The sequence below is a fragment of the Meleagris gallopavo genome, chromosome 1 (genome assembly GCF_905368555.1).
Source record: "Meleagris gallopavo chromosome 1, MGAL_WU_HG_1.1, whole genome shotgun sequence".
Taxonomy (NCBI): Eukaryota; Metazoa; Chordata; class Aves; order Galliformes; family Phasianidae; genus Meleagris; species Meleagris gallopavo.
In genome coordinates this window covers 98,181,539-98,203,067 of record NC_139404.1, presented here as the reverse complement: position 1 = coordinate 98,203,067, position 21,529 = coordinate 98,181,539, and the positions used below count along the sequence as shown (strand labels likewise).

At 34.3% G+C, this 21,529-nt stretch overlaps 1 long non-coding RNA gene across 2 annotated transcripts in view; it reads right to left on the bottom strand.

The window, feature by feature from the left end:
• LOC146545533 (uncharacterized) overlaps positions 1 to 21,529 on the bottom strand; it is a 71,005-nt gene that overhangs the window by 20,560 nt on the left and 28,916 nt on the right. The gene's annotated exons all lie outside the window — the stretch shown is intronic.

Below are 21,529 nucleotides of genomic sequence, written 5' to 3'. Positions count from 1 at the left end.
ACAGCTCTTCACAATCTATCTACTTCTTAACATAGAGGGCAACTCCGCCATCCCTCCTACCCTGTCTATTCCTTTTGAAAAGCCTGTAGTCCTCAATGAGGGTATTCCAATCATGGGATTCATCCCACCATTTCCGTGACAGCTATTAGCAATTGTGCCACAGTTTATAGCTCCTCCTGTTTATTTCTCATGCTGCGCCCATTGGTATAGAGGCACTTCAGCTTAGCTACTGGCCTCATTGCCTTTTCGGAGGAGCCCTCCCTAGTACCTCCAGGACAACTCTGGGGTGTTCCCTTACTGCCTCCCAAGCTGACAGTGTTCCCACACTCTTTTCTGTCACCCAGTACACCCTTTTCCCCCATCGTATCTAGTTTAAAGCCCGGCTAACAAGCCCAGCCAGCTTGCTCCCAAGAATGTTTGTGGCTCTTTATTCAAAATACACTTGTTAATCTAACCATTTCCAAGAATTTGTCTGGTTTTCTTCAGACAAAGGAATCTTTGGAAAACTGGTATGACTGAAAATGTTTGCCAGTGGAACACATGCAACAGTATCATATTCTACAATGATCTTAATCATTTCTTCATCCCCATTTTATAACATTAAAATCACATAATTATTTTTAAATGTTTCCTTCGTATTATAGGCCATATCATTAAGCTTTAACCAATATGCTAAAGATTCCTTCAAAAACAAAAGAAGAGCGTAGACTGAAAGGGAGAAGAGCTAGAGGATAACTTATGTAGTCTTTCCTCTGAACTCTGTGATTACATTTGATCTCTACTCATATACAGGAAAATCTCTTTCTTATAGCTAGTGATAATGATTCCTAAAGAGGAAGTTGTTGTCCTGGGAATGGTAAAAAAAAAAAAAAAAAAAAAAAAAGACTACAAAGCACCAAAGTGCTACGCTTCTGCTTCTGAGCAGTTGTAAGTCCCATCTGCTGTAATGCATTCTGTAGCATATTTTGCACTGACTTATTTACAGTTTGAACAGTAGCGTTAGTAATTCTATCACAGTAGCATTTTAAAATATTACTGTCTTAATTACAAAAATCTCACACTAGAAATTTTCAAATGCTAAAAAAAATAAAAATACGCTGAAATGGATGAAGAGAAAAACAAAACATTGTTAATGTAAAGAAAAATTAAAATATTCCTGCTATTCTTATTGAATGGAAAGAGTTTCTACTTGTATTGTTTTATCCTCCCCTCAGCCTTGCAAAATGAATTGAAGAGATTAAAAATTAAATAAATTTACATGAACAAGACCTATATCTTTCTTACTAATTTCTGTTCTGAGGCAAAAAAGACAAACTTCAAATTGTCTGTCTTTTTTTTTTTTCTTTTCTGCCCTTTCAAATCACTGTCAAATAAGCAGGAGATTTTGATTTGCAAGCTTTCTTCTGTTCATTTCTTACCAGAAAGATGCTGAACGGAAGCTAGAATAAATTGTCATAATGTTGGAAGACAATCATCCAAGCTATGTGATTTAGAAAAAAATGGCTAAGAAACATGATACATGATACAAGGCTATTCGAAGCATATGAGCAGTTTTGAATGATATGATGAACTCCTTCATGCATGAGCCAAATTACTCATTTCCTTCCATAGTAAGCTAATAACCTGTAACCTTAAAAGCAAATCATGAAGCAAAATGCCATCAGCACGCCACTTATAATTGTCTCTCATTCTCAAGTTTTCTTTAAAATTGCAGTTGACTAACAGTGTAAAATAGTAGGTGCAGATCTATCGGTATTACAGTAACTATTTCTGTTAATTATTTTTTTCTAACAGTGACATTTGCAGATAAATTAGGTTGTCAAATTAGTACTTCTGCCAGAATATTGTAATCAAAGTGCACACTGTTTCTTACTAAATATTTTACTTTAAAGTGTTTGAATATATAGTAGCTGTATGCTTAAGTATTTATGTTCATAAACGAAGGAGAATTCCCCACAGCTCCATTACCTTCTCTTTAGATGAGCTATTATGTTTCAGAACCCAGAGCATGAGACAATTTGTATCTCCTTTTTATAGCATAAAGGAAACATTAAAAATCAGAAATAAATCAGAGGTAAACTTAGTTTTGCATGAACCCTATTTACCTCTGTGCGTTCTTTTAATGACTTGGGGAAAGGAAAAGGGAAGATATACTTCTACAGTAGGAGCCACTCAGCTCACTAATGTCATCTGAGTTGTGTATCAACACATTAATGCAGAGGTTGCAAAGTTAATGGTGTTTAAAACTGTATTGTAAAATTTGCTTCAGCAACCTCGTGAAAGTAGCAGCTAATGAAGTACCTTTGATTTGTTGTAATACTAACCTTGTTTCTTCAGCACCAAACTGCTAGGTTTGTAATTCTAGCTGTAAAGCTGGTTGCTGTTGTTTTAAGGTTTGGTTGGTTGGTTGCTTTTTTCCCCCCGCATTTTTCACACCTACTCTAATAGACCAGACAGAACTTATACATGAAGAAACAGCATCCATCACTGCGTTTCAGTGCAGGCTGTCCTCAAAGCTTTTATTGGATTTCTTCATGTACATCCTCATTTCATTTCATGTAAGCACCTTGGCATCCTTAAATCTGGTAACAGTTGCAGTTTACACTGTGCAAGAAGATCATAAAATTATTTTCCAGAATTCTTGTTACACTCAGTTGGGGTATGGACAGTAGGGAACAGAATTTTGGAGCTTATTCTTAGTACAGTTAATCTGAACAAACCTAGCAGCCCAAAGTAAATAATAGCTCCAGGAGAACTTCATGAATTATGTCTAAAACTTCTTCACAAAAAGTATTCCTATTACCTATCTATCCCTTTATTCTTGTGCTCTTATCCATCTGTCAGTGTTTCTGTGTGCCCTAAAGGCGATGCTATATTTCTCCTCTGGCAAAATCAGAGAGGGAAAAGTTGAAATGACCTCTTTGGCATCCTGAATGTCTTACTAGGAGGAGAAGAATGCTTAGTTCGAGGGTGGCAGGAGAAACATGATGTTGCTGCTTTTCTTTCTTCTTTGTTTGTGGCCTCCTTGGAGCTATTGGTACTTCTCCCCAACCTGGCTTGCTGCTTTCCTCTCTTCCCAGGGCAGGGTGATAGCTGTCCTGCAGCCCTCTGTTCCCAGAGCTGTGTCTCCTGCAGGGATGGCCTGGGGCTGTCAGTCCTTCCCCCTCTGGCACTCTCAGAGCTGAAACTCAGCTAGGCTGGGCAGCGGGCACCTGTGAAACTCAGCTCAGCCCTGCTCATGCTGAGAGTAGCCCAGGTCAAATAAAATCAAAGCCTGTGACCTCTTAATAACAGTGAAATCAATACTTCCTTATATTCCTCCTGGTAGTGTTCAGCCAGTCCTATTCAAGGCCTCTGAGTTGTATCCTTTTTGCTCTAGTTTCTCTATTGGGAAAAGAGGCAAGAGGCTCTTCTTCAAGATCTAATCTTTATGCCAGCACTTTTTATACTTGTTCAGTAGGCAGACCTTTAACCATTCTCTGTTTTTCATGCATGGAGGTATTAGGTGACTCCTAGACACAGATCCACAAAAAAATTATACAGCAGAGACATAAATGGAACCAAGAATTTGCATTTCAAGTTGCATATTATAATTTTCAAATGATACTTTGTCACAAATCTGGTAGCCTGGAGGCAAACACGTGTTTTTTTTTTTCCAAGTGAACAGTGGATTTGGGGAGGCATAGAAAATGAGGGAAGCTGTAAATCACAAATCTCTTGTTTAGCAGCAATTCAGAAATTGGAAAGATGCATGCAAAGCTTTACCAATTTGAAAAATAAAATAAAATACTTTCTAGAAAACAGTATTTCTAAGAGTAAAAAGAAATCCAGTAATTTTTCTGTATTGTAGCATCTATAGAAATCAATGAGTTACTGGATGAATAAGGGCTAAACAGTCTGAAAAGCAAAATTAATAGCTATTTATTAAACAGATTTTAATTTTCTCCTTTAGATTTATATCAGCTGAATTCCATCACTCTTAACACATGGATCTGCTAATGCAAGATTATTCTCATAAGGAATTATGCCCATAATAAAAATTAATTAATATATTGTATGTACTTAGTAAGCTGCCTTAATTAAAACTAAAAAAAAAAAAAAAAAAAAAAAAATTAAAAATGCTCAAGAGTATAATTTTTTTTCCTCTTGGAACTTAATTGGTTCCAATTTTGTTGCATTGTCTTTCTTTTCTGGTCAGAATAGCTACATGGTGCATACACCTGCATAAGGAATGCATTTAATGCCAAAACAAGGCATATAGGTATACACTAATATTTCTATAGGATCTTTTGAGTAGTTCATCAAAATACTGTTTTCATAGCAGTAGTGTCTTCAGGTAATTATTATCCTTCCTATGCCATCTTTACCTTCAAAATAAAGTTTCTTTAGACCTGCTCTCTATGAGCGACTCAGTGGGGTGGCGATAGCTTCAAAGATAGCAAGAAGATCTTCAGCAATCTATCCGTATTTCCATGTTATTGTAGACTACAACCAGTAATTCTGTCTGCAAACGGGAACAGTACCTGCAAAGAGGTCTAGAATTGCCTGCTAATAATGTTTCAGATAGCATATTGCTTACTGCAGTGTGTTGTTCTTAGTAGTGCCAAAAAAGAAAAAAAAAAAGTTTTAGAAAGCCGTTTGAATTTTCTCACAGCACCTGGGACATAAAAAAATATAATCCGCTATTAGTTCAGCTTCAAGGCAGAAGTAGTGACATCAGTTACTAAAGGTAATGAAGGAAGAATGAAGGAATTCTATGTAAATGAGTAAAGGCTTACAGTTCTGTAAAATTTGTAGCTGTGATATGTAGATTAATGCTTTAAAGCGTCTTATGTTTGTCAGCAGTCACCAGATAATCCTACTGCACTGTCAGTACAACTGGTTTAATTCCCTTTGTTTTTCTAAACACTCAAACCAATGTCTACAGCTTCCTTATATCTTTGTTTTTGAATTTTTTTCTCCCTGTTTTTTACTACGTTTCCTCATTTTTATCCTTAATACTTCCAATTTAAACTGCTTGACACTTTTCTTCACATCTGTGTCTTACAGAACTGTTCCGCACACCTTGCAGGGGCTATTCACCTATGGTGATTGTATAAATTCTGGTTGTACTTGCAGTTACAGGTACTCTGGTTTGTCCTGCATAGTATGCTCAGGGTGATTGAACAGGATTCTTTTCAGATGAAGCTAGACAGAAAGATGTACTGAACTCACTTCAGACTCTAAGAGACAGGCAGACAACAGGGCCACGCTAGAATTATTATGAAGTGTTGCCTGTAGCCCATGATTGTTTGAGTGACAGGTCCTTTGCATCAGGTATGTTGCTATGTAGATCCAGCCTAAATAGTGTAAAATTAGCAGTTTATGCTAATATCTGTGCACGTGTCATTGAATGCTGTTAGTTTTGTCTAGTTTTTGCAACTACCTAGTGACATTTTCTGTGCTGTTGTAGCCAGAAACTTAAGACTGAAAATCAGAGTAGATCAACTCCCTTAATTTGTATGGCGATAATTTCTGGCAAATTTTTATTCATCATTACTTAATCATTATTTTGCTCAGGTAAAGCCAAAGTACCCCTTTCTTTCTACTATCAATTTTCTAACTATAGACTGACAATTTACAAAGGAGGAGGACATAATTCAGAGGTGAAAAATTGATAGCATCTGTATAGAAAATTATGCTTTGCTCTCTGGTTCCTGACGATACAGTTTCTTGTCATTTCTAAAGCTATCGGAGACAATTTCATGGAGATTCACAGAAGATATGATCAAGTTATTGCTATGCTTCTTAGCCAGGTATTCAAGGATCTGTACTGTCTCTGTAAGTGAATGTGTGACAGTTAAGAAAGTCATAAAAACATGTAGTAATTTGAGTTGGAGGGTACCTTAAAGATCACCTGGTTCCAATCTCTTGGCATGAGTGAAGACACCTCTCACTAGACCAGGTTGCCCAAAGCCCCATCCAACCTGGCCTTCAACACTTCCAGGAGGGGAGTATCTGCAAACCTGGGCAGCCTGTTCTAGTGCCTCATCACTCTGAGTAAATAATTTCTTCCTAAAATCTAAGGTAAATCTTCTCTTATAAGTTTAAGTCCATTACCCCTTGTTACATTACTACACTCTGATAAATAAACTGTCCCTCACTAGCTTTCTTGTTGGACTTCTTTAGGTACTGAAGGCCTATGTCTCTCCACAGCCTTCTTCAGACAGAACAACCTTGACTTCTTCAGCCTTTCTTTGTAAGAGAGGTGCTCCAGCCCTCTGATCATCCTCGTGGCCCTCCTCTGGACCTTCTCCAACAACTTCATGTTTTTCTTGAGGACTCCAAGCCTGAACACAGTACTCCAAATGGGGCCTTGTGAGAGCAGAGCAGTGGGGTATAATCACCTCTCTCACCCTGCTGGCCACCCCTCTTTTGATACAACCCAGGATAGTCTTGGCTTTCCTGGGACTGCAAGAGCACATTGCCAGTTCCTGTTGAGTTTTCTATCAACCAGCATACCCAAGCTCTTCTCCTCAAGCTTACTCTAAAGCCAACCTCTACACAGTCTGTATTAGTGCTTGGGATTGCCCTGACCCGGCTGTAAGACCTTACACTTGGCCTTGTTGAACTTTACATCAGCTCAGCTCTTAAGGTCCCTCTGGATGTCATCTATTCCTTTTAGAGTACCCATATATTTTCTTGAGATGAAGTACATCAATTTTTTTCTGTAAGTAATGCCTCCTATTTATTTCCATGGAAACTATAGCAGATACAAAGAACATTATAATAGTATCTGATAGAGCAAATTCTCAGCTACAAAATGCTACTTTCTAACATAGTCACCACCATTGTGGTCACCATCACCACTGTGATTCTGTGATTCTGTGATTAGCTATGCATTTTTATCAGCAATAGTAAGAACCTATATAGCCCCACTTGTAAAAATCTGCATCAGATTTTTGCAAGAAGGGTTGAGTCTGAAAGGAACCTCTGGAGATCATGTGGTCCAAATCTACAGCTAAGGTGCACCCACTTAAAGCATGTTGACCAGAACTAAGTCCTTATGAATTTGAAGATCCCCAGGGATGAAGACTCTACTACTTCCCTGGGCAACTTGTGCCAGAACTCAGTTACCCACACAGAAAAGAAGGGAGCTCATGTTTATACATCACAGCTGCTTAACAAGGTTAATATAGCTTTAACTGGAGAGGAATTACATTAAAATGTAAGACGCTTTGAGAATTAATTCTATGGAAAGAAGAGGCCTTAAAAACTAAAACTAAAAAATGAAACTGCTTGGAATCACAGAAAAGCTTAATTGTCTTAGCTGCATGGAATGTATGCATACATTAGTGTTTCCTAAATGACAACTTTTTAAGCTTCTCAGTTTTAATTGATTTAAGTTGTTAAGGAATCTTAGTTCTAAAGGAGAAATATATTTTAATTTTCATCCTGACTATGCCTCCTGAAAGTGTACTGTAGTACTATTATCTTGTGTCTATTCTGCTAGACCAGAAAAGCAAAATGAAAATCTTTTAACTCCTATATTCTTCCAAGTAATTTGACAAGAATGCCACAGTATCTGTCATTTCACTGTATAGTGAACAGTACCTTTTATCACTTCATTGTACTGTTTGTAATATCGACATTGTGTAGTCTCAAGCAATAGTATGTTCTGATAAATTTCAGCTCTTCACTTCAACACTTGCATCATTTAAAGCTGATGCTTGTAATAAGGAGGATGAAAGAAAATTTGCTATGTGCCAGCTGTCAGTGAAAAATTGAGAGTAATAAACTATCCTGGTTTAAATGCAGCAATAGATCAGAAAAGCAGTCTGACCATAACAGCTGCTGAAGATTTAAAAATGCCTATTCTCTTTAAACATAGCCTAAGGTTTACTCTAAACATACCTATGAATATATCTAAAATAAAAAGTCTGTAAGAATCATATTCACTTTGATCTCAACAATCGGTAATGCAGAACTTGTATTTTTTGCATTGAGGAATTTCATAATGTTTCAATAACAAATTTGGATGATGGATAAACTGCCTCAAGTCTTCTTATGATTTTGCTTAGTGTATTCTACATAATAATGGCTTTTTCTACAAGTTTTGCTTTAAAAGCATATAGAAGATAGGTTTGTGTTAAAGTTTTTCAGAAGGAGACTTTTTGTGTTACTCAAGTTTATGTATAACATTAGTAGGAGCTTATCTAAACAATTGGGATGTGGCAGTCCTGCATTTGCTCCAGTTGCAACACACTAAATAGTTGATGACCTTGATGAGGTGGATTAGTAGCCACTTGCTGCAATAAAATATATGCAGGGGAATATGAAACTGACTTAATCTGGGACTTGAATTCGTGAGCTGTGTCCAGGCTGATAAACCTAAATGAGTGCTGGCTGCTATGGCATAAGTAGAGTAGTCTGCCCTTCTATGGAGATTATTTAGGTTTTATTAATAATTTACAAATCTTTTACAAAATTTATAAAATTTACATAAAATTTCCTTTGAGAACAACAGTGAAAATAAATGAAACAGACTTTCGGTGATTTTATTTTTGGGGAGTATCTCATTTTCTGGTACATAGTAGACATAGAATTGTGTCATGGAAAAGTATTTGGTGTAGTCTGTGTGGGAACGTGAAGAGCTGAAATGAATCTTGAATTTTAAATTGCATACAGAAGAAGGTTTATTTTTTTTGCTTGTCATGAAGATCACTTTGTTGTTTGTTTTTTTTTCCATAGTTTACTAAAATTTTATTTTGAATGTATATATTTAGATAAAGGTAACACTTATTTTAAAATTATGATTTGTTTTATAAATTAAGCAGTTTCCAATGAAAATAGGAATTTCCCTTTTTTCACTTTGCTTGTCATCTCACTGGAAAAACTGCACTGAAAATGACTGTGTAAGCTCCCTTTCACATCTTTCTCTCTCTCTTTTTTTTTTTTTTTTTTTTTTTTTTTTTTGTTAAAGTAAAATTAGGGCTTGCAGATCTCTAAAAGCTCAGTTGATAAACCTCTGGCAACCACAGACTTTATTTCAAACCTGTTTTTCAACTAAATATCATTGTGTTTTACCATGGTTAAATTACATTACAAAACTGTTTTTGAACATAACTGAAGGAAAGCACAGTTTATATCTTGGACAAAACAAACAAACAAACAAAAACAAAAACAAAAATAAACTGTGGTAAAAGCTGCAAAGTTTCTTATAGTTCAGGAATGAAAAAGTAGAATGCATATGTCATATATACATGCATCAGCATTAAGGGCATATTACAGAAATATAGACAGGGGTACAAAAATACTCAAGCCAACAAGGATTAAAACAACAAACCAAACAAAAAACGATGTTTCTACCAGAATAATATAATAGGTGGGATACTCTATGTTAGATCTCATAGCTGTGTCTTCGGCCGTGTTCTATAACCCCGCATATTTTTGTTACCTTTCACTTGGGGAAAGAGGTGGTTAAAAATCCAGTGTCAGCATATCTTAACTACATAAAATTAATTATATATAAATATATGGTTATTAGACATAATCAATAACTAAACTCATTAAAATTCTTTGATCTATGCTTCCTCTTTCCCATCTGTGGAAATAATAGACTTCATTACAGTGGGCAGGTGGACAGAAAATAATGCATTGTCATGACAGCATAGACAGCCTTATTTTCCTTTTGACAAAAGGGAAAGCCCAAAGTCTTCAAGAAACAAAATTAATTGTTATTAAACAAAACTACTCAAAACATTTTGGATAAACTGTTGTGATAAAAATAAAAAAATAAAATAAAAAAAAAGAGTGAAGATAGAACAGGAACAGGAAAGAAGAACAAAAAAATTGAAAATCCAATTAAAATTATTCCCACATTTTACAGGCTTATACACCATATTTCATTAGGCTATTGAAAACTGTTGAATAGCATTCTACAAATAGGGGAAAGACTTTAGCAGGGTCTGTGCTGATAGGACAAGGGGAAATAGTTTCAAACTAAAAGAGGAGATTTAGGTTAGATATAAGAAAGAAGTTTTTTATGATAAGAGTGATGAGACACTGGCACAGGTTACCTGTAGATGTGGTGGATGCCCTGCTTGGAGACTTTCAAGGAGGAGACTCTGAGCAACCTGATTGAGCTGTGGATGTCCCTGTTCATTGCATGGGAGTTGGACTAGGTGACCTTTAGAGGTCCCTTCCAACTCTAAGGATTCTATGATTCTATGAAACTTCTGCTTGAGAGAATTCCTTTATAAACAGGTAAGAGTCCTTTTGGACCGGACTCTTCTATGTCTCAGCTGTTCTCCTAGTGTTTTACTGAAAGTTAGCATTACTAGACATGTCATGTTCTCAGCCTTGTCCTCTGAAACCAGGGGAAATTAAGATAAAAAGTGGAAAAAGAATACATATTTATATGTGGGTTCTGGTAGCATGAACTACTGGTAGTTCTCTGTTGATTCTAGTTATGAGAGATCTGCTTTTATTCTGGGGCATGTTAGGCTGTGGTATTCCTACAGATACTTTCTGTATCTGCATTGCAATTTATTTTTGTTTTATTTTGTTTTCTACTGGACTTTGGCTGGAAGCATTTTCACCCCTGAGGAATCATCTTGCAATAGGAAGATGTTGATTCTTGTACCTTTTTGATTATAGCAGCTCTTTGTGTTTTAATTTTACATTTGGGTTACCCAGACTAAATCTCATGCCCCCATATCAAGTATGGAATCTTCAACAAATATGTGCATGTAGGTGCCTACTGCAGCCAGCTAAACCACTAAGCTCAAACTCATATCATTTTTCCAAAATCCTTGCTTTTTTTCTATTGTGCTGGAGCAGTTAACTTGCTACCAGTATATTTAACCTCAGCAAAACAACTTTGCTGGGTGTTCTGAAAAGCATTAGACTTTTCTAATGTATTTTTTTAATTATTAAATACTGTGTTTAAGTAAATTGTATAAATAACAACAGTGATTTTTGATAAAATGTCTGGCTGGAGCATGCCACTATTCAGTTTTGCTTAGAAATCACCATGTGAAAATACAGCATTGACAAATATGCTACTTTCTTGTGAATTCATAAAGTTTTCCTTTCTGTCCTTAGCTATGAAATAAAAATGTATGCACTCAATATGAAAATAAATTTGAGTTTTCCTCAATGTCATGAAAATCTATAATGCACAAATCTTACTATAAAGGACTGAAGCTCAATTTCCTGTTGCATCTCTAAATGTCACTAGTTATTAATTATGAAATAACTGTAACGAATTATTTAATTTGGTTTGAAGTCGTATCATACAAATATGTCTTTTCAGTTGAGTGTGTTTCTTAATTAGAATGGCTTTGTGTTTGTATTTCTTTTTTTTTCTTTTTTTTTTCTTTTTTTTGGACAGTATAAAAACTGCATTTGCCCTTTTTGATCTTTTTAAAGAATATTCTCTATAGCTCAATTGAATTCTAAGCATCCTCTCTTTTTAGGAGAATATGTCAGCTCTCAAGTGTCCAGTAGTTCTTTTTATCTAATGTGGACTCTTTAAAACTCACAAGCATGTCAAGGTTATCAGATCTGCTTTAAAATGCTGCCATTCATCTGTTCAGTTTAATGCATTCTCAGTTGGGAGCTGCTGTATTGCCTAAAGGCTATGCCACACTGCAGCTTAGAAAATGAGAAAAGAAATGCAGGCAGGCCCAAGCTAAGTATACCATTAACTTTCCTTCAGCCTGCAATACATCAACAGAGCATCAGACCTAATCATGTTTTATATAGCTGCTCTACCACAGCAAATAGTAATCAGAGATATTTATTCAGGAGGGAACACTGTTCAGCCCTTTGAACATTTGCTGTTCTCTTAAACATGATATGCAGCTATTGCCCATTAATCTTATCATGCATTTTTCTTTCTACTTTCAAGAACTATTCATGATTTGAAGGCTAGCCGAGGGGGAAAAGGTGAAGACTTTACCTGTAAACAGTAAGATAATGTACTTGACTAGCCCCATAGAACATCTAGCACAATGTAAGATTGCTTTCCCTTCCAGTAATTGTAGTAGAGGCATGTATATTGATTAATAAGTCATGCAAACCAGCTTTTTTGCTATGTCCTATTGACTGGATCTATTTTGTTCTTGTTAATACCTAATTAGGTCTCAGGGTAGTAAAGGTTGCTTTTAGTTTGCAGGCAATTTGTTTTCATCCTGTAAACAAGAAGACTGAGTTTTAAATACTGTGGAAGATTCAAAGCTAATCACCTGTAAACCTCGAGGAAAACAATTTTTAGAGAGGATCTTTGCAGAATGCTTACCATTGGCTGTAATTGCAGAAATACTGGTGTACTTTGGAATTCGTGTGCATGTGACTTATAAAAGGCATGGAGTTATTTCAGTAAAAATGATGGTAGTGAGCTGCAAATGATTCTCAGCAGGAACACTTATTTCCATGGATTTCATGCTTAACAGGACTATAATCTTGGATAATATCTGCAAAAGGCAAAGGCTTAAATTTGTATTTTAGATCAATTTCTACTTTCTTCAGAAAGTTAACTGGCTTGTTTAAACCTTTCAATTTTATTTTCTTTAGATATAAGCATTAAGAATTATTGTTCTTCATCATTTGTCTAAAACAAGCATAAAAATGTGTATATAAATAAAAAAGAACAACAAATATAAAAATGTATTATTTGTATGAAAATCAACAAGTTAAACAAGATTTTCATTTATTGCTTTTCAAATGTGCATCTACAAACCTTTTGACTCTAGTGAGTTACTTGAAAAGTTGTATAAAATTCGATGTGTGGTCAGATGTGCTATGGCATCTAGGAGTTCAGTGTGACAGATCAATGGAGCTGCGCTCTGCCTTCTCAAGTGTGCACGTGCCAACATGGCATGGCCACTGCTGAGGCAGCCCTAGCATCTGATCTGCACCAGATTAAGGCAGCATCTTGAAGGATGCCATGGAGTGTGCTTTAGTGTATTTTTTAGCCCTGAAGTGGTCAGAAATTTGGAGTAGATGATTTCTGAAAGTCTATTCCACCTGAACTGTTCTATTCTATGTACTTTTGATGCATTTGCCATGTAAGCAGAAAAAAGAAGGGAACAAATCTGACCAAACTGTCTACAAGAAATGAGCAATCTAATGCCGTTTTCTGTATAAAAACCTTGAGATTGAAAAGATTGAAAAAAATACATTGAGACAAAAAGGGGTGTATGGTTTTTTAAGGGTGGAATTGTCTGTTGTCCCAACAATTCTATTTCAATCTTCAGTTTTCTATTATACTCAAGAAATCTTATCTTTTTTATGTTTTCAAGTTATTTTTCTTCCAACTGTGCAATCACTGTGTTTTGTCAGTATGATAAGCATACACATAGCTGTGGCTCATTTTTTCTCCTAGCAGAAGTACTCTCTGTAGCATAGCTAGATATTACCTTCACTCTGCTGATAGAACACTCTCTTCTTTTTCACTCTCCTTGACTTTGGGTGCAGAATTTGACAGTTCAAGCCTTCCTATTCTCTGTGATCAGTCTGTCTCTGTGCTGGATTCAGAACTTTTTGTTATATTTCCGTTCAAGCATGCCTGGTTTCCACTACATAAACTATCTACAGTGATTAATTTTATGCTAATAACACTTGACCATCACATTTTGATTCCTTTCAATTCTTCCTTTGCTGTCTGTACTCATGAAGCAAGTGCATGGAGAGCTCATTTTTTCCTGCTGCTGAACAGTTTGTTTGTTTAAGCATTTTGTTTGCTTTCAGCAGCCGTAGACTTGGTAGTGCTTTTCATCCTTCCATTTTTGTACTGCTGTGCATAGTGTAAGGGAACTAAAGAGAATTTGGGATGGGCAAGCTGTTAAGTATTTTAAAGAAATAATAGTGTGAGAAAGCTGCACGATATATGTGGCAAATATTTTTAAAAATAATACTTAAAATGTGGGCATAGATATGTCAGTGAACGGCTAGACTTGACATAGGATTGATACTTGCAGTTCAGGACTCAGCCCCTAGTCCCTTTTATGTTCTGCCTCACAATCAGAAACAAGGAATGATTCAGGCAGAAGATCTTCCAGAAGATATACAGACAAAATCTTCCCATTATTACTTTGATACCTCTTCAGAAATCAGAGCCATGTAATTAAGGGCAGAAAAATTTCCACTCTAACTATAGTTTCAAAAATCCCAGCATTTTATATCTGAATATTTTCAATCTGGCCCCAAACAGCTCCATCTTAAATTCTATTTACTTACAATAGGAGATCTAATCTTTCTAAGCATGTCCCTAAAATGAACAAGAAATAAGACCAGGATGGAGGAGTATGGAAATAAGTATGTCTTCTGCCTGAGTGGGGGTACCTTCTGTCCGCTTTTCTTGCAGTAGCCGCTGTACTGAAGATCTCTATTACATTTCTGCTCATATCTGCTCCTCCTGATCTTCGTCTGGTGGCTCTCAATGAAATGAAATGAAATGAAAATAATAAATAGCCGCCTTACTGTGTATTCCCACTGAGCTGTTCAGTGAGATTACTTGGAGTAGCCAACACTATGGCTGTGTGTTTTGAGATTTGATCTTTAATCACTTCCATGAATCTGCCCACTGTGCAACTGAAGCACACATTGATTTGAAAGAGTTTTTGCTCAATGCCCAAGGAAAGTAGCGTAAGACAGAAATATGAATCACAACCATTTCTGCACTTACCATGTTTGTTATCAACCTTGTTTCTTAAATATCTACATAAATTTTTTGTCCTTAAAGAATTCTGATTCAAAGCTGAATGCTACCTTGTTGCTGCCATGCATTCTTTATGTAGCTTTAATAACTTTAAAAGCCTATAAATGGAAGCAAAAGCCTATCCGTGAACTTATATGTCTTGTTTGTTAAACAGTTGGTTTATATATTTATTTTACAAAACTGTACTTTAAGGAAAAATGTTTTATTTATGCAGATCACTTGTGTATTATTATATGTTTTGAACAAATATTGCATAGTTAACATTTACTCAGTAAGGAAACTTTTTCCTGAAAGCAATTAGATTGTTATTAGAAAGCTTAAAGAAGAAAACAAAGAACCTAGTTAATACTTTTATGACTTGTTCAAATTGATATTTTACTAAGCTTAATAGGAAACACTTTTGTGTCTTTCTTTCTTCTATATAGTCTCTAATAAAATTGTGCTTTAAAAGCACCAAGATCTTAAAAAATAACTTTTTTGCACTTTGCATATATGCAAAAGTATCACTACATGCAGGAATGCATAACTAGAAAGAAATCTCACTTTGTTATCATAATGTGAATACTGTAATGAGAAATCACACAAAACAGTATACACATATTTTCCATATGATTCTTTGACTTGATAGAAAAAAGAATAGTGCTTCATTCACATAGAGAGTTTTCCTTATATTAGAGATATCTGAAGGATTTCAATAGCATGCAATAGTTCTAAGAGAAGTGGAGTCAATACTACAGATAGGATAGCAGAGTGTAAAGTATATTGATTCGAAGAAGTGCTTGAGGGAGTGACATTTACAATACAAAGATGTATGTTTAATGAGAAGGCTTATAGCTTGCCAATAAAAAGCTTATCTGTATCCCTGTGTTGATAAGGTATTATTGAATAATAAAACTGTTGAAAATAAATTACATATTGATTACTACGAGTATCTTCAAGTAAAATATGCTGTTCTATATTTCTTATGTAAAGATAGTCAATATCCTTAATGAATGTTCCTTTTCCTTCTCTAGTAGCTCACTGAAGTTTTTAGAGAAAAGATTCCACTGTAAACTTACTGTAGTTAAATAGTGATGAAAATACACAATTTCAAAAGAAGAAAAGATACCTCTAAGTTCCTTCTATATGAAGTATTAACAATTAAGTGATCCTGAGAAGGACAGACTTGCTATCTTCACACTTCCTAAACATGGCTGTTATTCCTACAACAATAGGTACCATTAAAGTGCTTTCTGAGAAATTGAATTATCAAAGTACAATCTCTACTCCATAACTGTGTCAGCTTGGGTGTCCTGTCTTACATAATGCCTAATTGCTGATGGAAATGAGATGAACATCGGTTTGTTTGGAATCTGTTTATTTCAAAGCCAAGTACTCTTACCCTGGCACATATGTCTCTCAAAGAAAGCATATCCAAATCCATCTTTATGTAAATTTCTACATGGCTAAGTGCTTTTTAAAGATGTTTACATTTCCTTTTAAAGAATATTTTTTGGGAAAAATTTATGAAGTGTTGATGTTGTTAGATGTGATGTGATTCTGTACTTTTTGTATTTCCTGTGTTTTATATGGGCATTAACAGCAAGTAGAATACCTAAGACGCAAGCAATACTTATTTGGATGCTGCATTCCTCTGGAATGGTTTGTTTGTTTTCTCTTCAGATGCTGCTTTCAGTATTGCAAATTTGCAGAACTGAATGTTGTGTTCTTCTGATTAATGATGAAGAGAGCAAGAACTCTGGTATTCCTGCTAATTTTGCTGTGAGCAAACAAATCAATTGTATGTTGAACACAAAATAAAAAAAAAAATAAACTGTATTTCATTTTAGTAAGCCTGTCATTTGAAGCAAATACACTTCCTGAACCACTGTTGAAGGCTCCTAATGCTATCAGCCTGTGGATCCACAATACACTTTTCTTTCAGTAAATGTTTTCCCAAGCCAACAGAACTATAAAATATAAATAAGTCTTTAGTGAAAATACATGAATAGGTAATACCATCTACAATCTCATAATATTAGCAGAATGAGATATTACTGTGGTGTTTAAATTATGCAGATCAGAATCATTTAGTTTATCTCGTCACAAATTATATTGTTCTGTGCCACCTTAATTATATCTTTCGACATGAAAGAAAATATCTGAGTGCTTTATTAATTAATCTTGTCACTCTCGACCCAAAAACATACTGTGTGTGGGTTATTTCAAATTACTGTTGTTAAAAATACTAAATATATAATTTAATTAATATTGATTATAAAAGTAGTGTAAATCCATCCTGATGTCAGGGAAAGTTCAAAAACATTGTTTCTAAATGACTGTGCAAATGATAGGGGAACAGAATTAATTTATTCCTTATAAACACTATGGTAAATAGTGGCACCCTCACATTCTATTCCACAAACTGGGCACTCTTTTTCTCTTATCCCTGTCTAAGATGACCTGGTCATTTTATGCATTTTAAGCACTTGCTCATGAGTGCTTATCTCCTTTTCAAACAAATCAGCAGTTCTACAATAACTCTTTCTTTCTCTCATGCCTTTTTTAAGAACTACAGTTAGGTAAGATTTACATGTACTGGTAGGTCACTTGCTACATGGAAAAGCTAAAATGTATATGTCAGAGACAAAACAAAAGTTGTATTTTTTCTCAAAACAAGCAGAGAAAGTAAATAAGAAAATGTGTTTATCTTTAGCCACTCATCTTACTATTGATAGATTGAGTGAAATCAACCCCATTCTATACCTAAAATAAAAGATTGCTATTTAATGATCTCAGTTCCCTTAATTGTCAATGATCCCTCTGGATCCTCTGAAGATGAAACAGACCCTTGTTACTTTTATCTCCAAAATACAGTGAATTAATTTATTATTTTTTGAGGTCAATATCTCTTCTAGTGTCATAAGGATTGATTTATGCATTCTTGCAATATATAAATATATGTGCAATTTTTAATATTAATACATTCTTAGAAATGTCTTCCTTACTAGAAGAGTTTAAAATTCCTCTGATTTCTAAGGAAGATGGTGAATCACATCATTTAGATGTCAATTCTCACGATGTATAGCATCTTTGCTCCACTACAATGCAGGCAGCCTCCAAAACATTTATTATATGACAGCAGAACAGACTGAAAGCTCTTCAGTGAACACTGCTATTGTTACTTACTGTTAAAGTTCAATACTTATTGTTCTTCATTTTTTCATATGCTGCAGAGGCTGTCTAACTTAAACAAAAAGTTAGCTTTCTTTGAAATTAAGTCTGGGAGAAATTTTACTTCTCCTGTGTTAATATGCAAAACTTTCATTGTAGACTAAGAACTTGCAATAGAAAAGCAAGTTTCAGTAGACAATAGCAAATTATATTCAAACCCTTCAATCTTGTTATGAATCCTAGTTAACAGGTTACTGCATTCTGTATTAGTTTCACTATTTTTCTTCTTTTTCTTTTTGCTGCTGTTGCTAATACCTTGATGTTTATGAGTGAGAAACATTCTTTAAAATTCAAGGACAGTGAAATTGCTTCAAGTGTCTTTGGGACAACTGTTGCAGTCACTTCTATTCGGCCAGCAGGAAGCTGGATAACTATGATCAGTTATTTTAGTTCTTATCCCCTCCTTCAGGAGCTTTCTGTTCTATTTCAGTTCAGTAATATAGAGGATGTTCCTAGCGTATACATCAGATTACAAGGAAATCTAGTTTATACAATATCATATAAAATGGGGCCATTTAGAAGCTAATGACACTAGTAAGATCAAAATTCTATAAATAATGAAATTAAATGAAGCTCAGTCACAGCAAAATTTGATCATCAAAATGTTTAATTGGTGCAGTCAACTGCTTCAGAAATGCCAGTTTATAAGTAAGTAATATTTATTCAGTTTCTTATTTTGGGAGATTTTTCAATTTCCCTAGAAGGCGACATAAAAGTTTCATTCCATTGGTCAGGGATTTTGAAAGTCTAACTGGTGATTTTAACTTGTTTTTCTACTGCATTAAATGGGATTTCTGAGTATCTTCTTGTATTTTGACTTTATTGTTTTGACTTTGCCTTGAGTTTATTATGAAACGTGGGTATCCATGTAATTGTTTAGTTGCCTGTCTTAAGTGTGTACTGGCACTTTGTTCAAATGTTTCTTTATGCAACCAAAAAAGGAGAATGGGAATGTTGCCATAAATAAACAACTTTCAAACTATCTATGTATTAATTTATTTTGCAATTAATAATTGATAGTTGAAATACAGGGTTGATCTCACCAAAACATCAAATATTTTTTGAGTACTTGCACAATGACATTCAGTAATAATGAGAATTTTTTTAGCAAACCTCATAGCCTGGACACAGATCTAGAGTCATAAAACAACTTGAGAGAAAGTTTAGGCATTGAGTTTATGCCTTGTTCTCTTCTCTGCTTCAAATTCATATTAAACTTGGATAAGGAAAACTGATCTTATTAAATTAATTTTAAAATTAAAAAGAAGAAGAAGAAGAATCTAAATAAGATTGAATCAATGGAAGCTTGAAGTTTGCAAACCAACAGAAGTCCTTTAGAATTTCTGCTTAGAAATCTAAAGGATTTAGTTAAACTGTGCATGAATCTGAAGCTTTTGGTATGGTATTTTGATGTTTTTCCTGACTTTAACATGATTAATTTGCATTTTGAAATGAATAGATATTTTTAATCTATGAAGCAATAGTTCTTCACAGAGAGTTTACAAATATTCTATTGCAGTCATTGAGAATATCTAACTTATTTGAAACTAGCCCTCTTCAGTATAGGAAACGTATATACATATATATATAATTTTTTTTAAGGAAAAACCTACTTTAGGAAAGTTCTACCTTCGGAGTACATTCTCTATCTCCTTTTTCCCCCATTTCTTTTATTTGGGATGACAGAGCTGATCTTAGTCTTTGAGTCTGATTTTTTTCGACGTCTGTTTTTGAGGAGAAAAAAAAAAGAAAGGAAATATTCTTCCTTTTACTACTCTAAGAGTTTTGACATTTTTACAGGAATCTCATGTCATTTTACATTTTTTTTTTTTTTTTTTTTTTTTTTTAGAAATTACTCCTGCATTTTTGCACTTTTAATTTTTATTCCAGGAAAATTGTCTCCAGTTTCAAAGTTTTATCCTTAAAATGATTTAGTGTAATTCCCTATGGTAATGTAGGATTTTTTAGCTTAAAAAGGTTGTAAGAATCAAATTACTGGTTAGAATAGGGTAGTCATATAGGATGCAACTCCATATAAGTTACTGCTAAGCCATCTTGCTGAAGTTAGTAGGTTCACAGAATATCCTGCATCGGTTGTTATGAGGCCATTAGTGTTTTAATGTCTTTTTGCTTATCTTAAGAAAAAAAAGAAAATCATTTATTGATGTTCAATTTTTAAAAAGGCAATATATATATATATTTATAGTTTGAATCAAAGAGAAATTTGATTGTGTTTTAAGGAAGTAATTTTCTTTACTTCACTCCTTATAGAAACGTTCTCTTAACAGAAATTGATTTTTCTGTAGTCTTATTTGTTTAACTTGTGATCCTATGTATGGTATTGAATGGTATAATGCTGTTTAATTTGAATCATTTTTTTTCTGTTTGATTTAGTTTTTTAGTGCCAAGAGTGTTGCTTCCATTTTATTCAATCAAAATCCATGATAAGAAACTTCCTTTGGGTAGTAAAAAGTGTATCTGGTAGAAGTCACTATTTATGTTAAGTATTCATTAGTTTTATCTGTCACTCCCAGCTTTTATCTCTCCTTCTCCCACTAAACACACCTATTATCTGTAATTTGGTTTTCAACTTGTTATTCACAGATCCTCCAAAATAAGTTTGAGTAAAGCTTTTAAAATCAGGACATCAGTCTTCCAATCACCCAGTCTTTTCATAACTTTGGTGACATCAAACAAATTTTGATCCATGGTATTTGATCTGATAATAGATGAGATAATATCATCCATCTCTGGTATGCGGCCGTATAACAGCTCTTTCTTTTTGTTACGTAAATCAGATGCTCACAAGTCAGGCTATGGGTATACAAAGATTTTCTCAAAAGCATAAGATAAATGACAATATAAAATATAGAGTTTCAGGGATTTTTTTAGTATAGTAGATGGAAGTATAGTAGGAAATATTCACAGCAATAACAAGCAAATATTATATGGCTTTCAGCTTTTGTCATAATATATCATTGAAAGCAAGTTGATAGAAGCAGCACAAAGTTAAAAATTCCAACTCATATTAAATAGAAACATTTTGAAATTTGTTATGAATAAATAATTATGTATATTTCGAGACTTTCTGAAGGAAAATATGTTTTGCATAATACCAACAGAAACATCAAAATCATTTATATTCTTTTTTTCATTTATTAAAACTATGTAAGGTAAATAAAAGAATAAATTGCAAAAATGCAATTAATCTATGTAGTATGAGGAAATCACCTAAACAAAACCTTTGTCTACAAATTCCATTTCAACATGTGCTCCATGAATGATTTGATGATTATTGTTAGTTTCACTGGAAAATGTGGTTTCCATGAGTAATTTGTTCTCTTGTGTATTTCCAGTTGTATAGATTTTGCTTATACATTTTAAGTTAAAACATTCTGGTTCTAGATTTATCTGGAAGACAAAAGGCTAGCTCTTTCCAGGCCTTTGTAAATGAAAATGTATTCATTTAAACATAGATTTGTTATTTTTTCCTCCAACACTACCACAGAAATTATGTCCAGATTGGATTCTGGATACCACATTCTGCTTTTTCATTTCTATTATCTTTGGCAATTGACATGATTTCAAGCTCAAGGAGAGTAGATTTAGGCT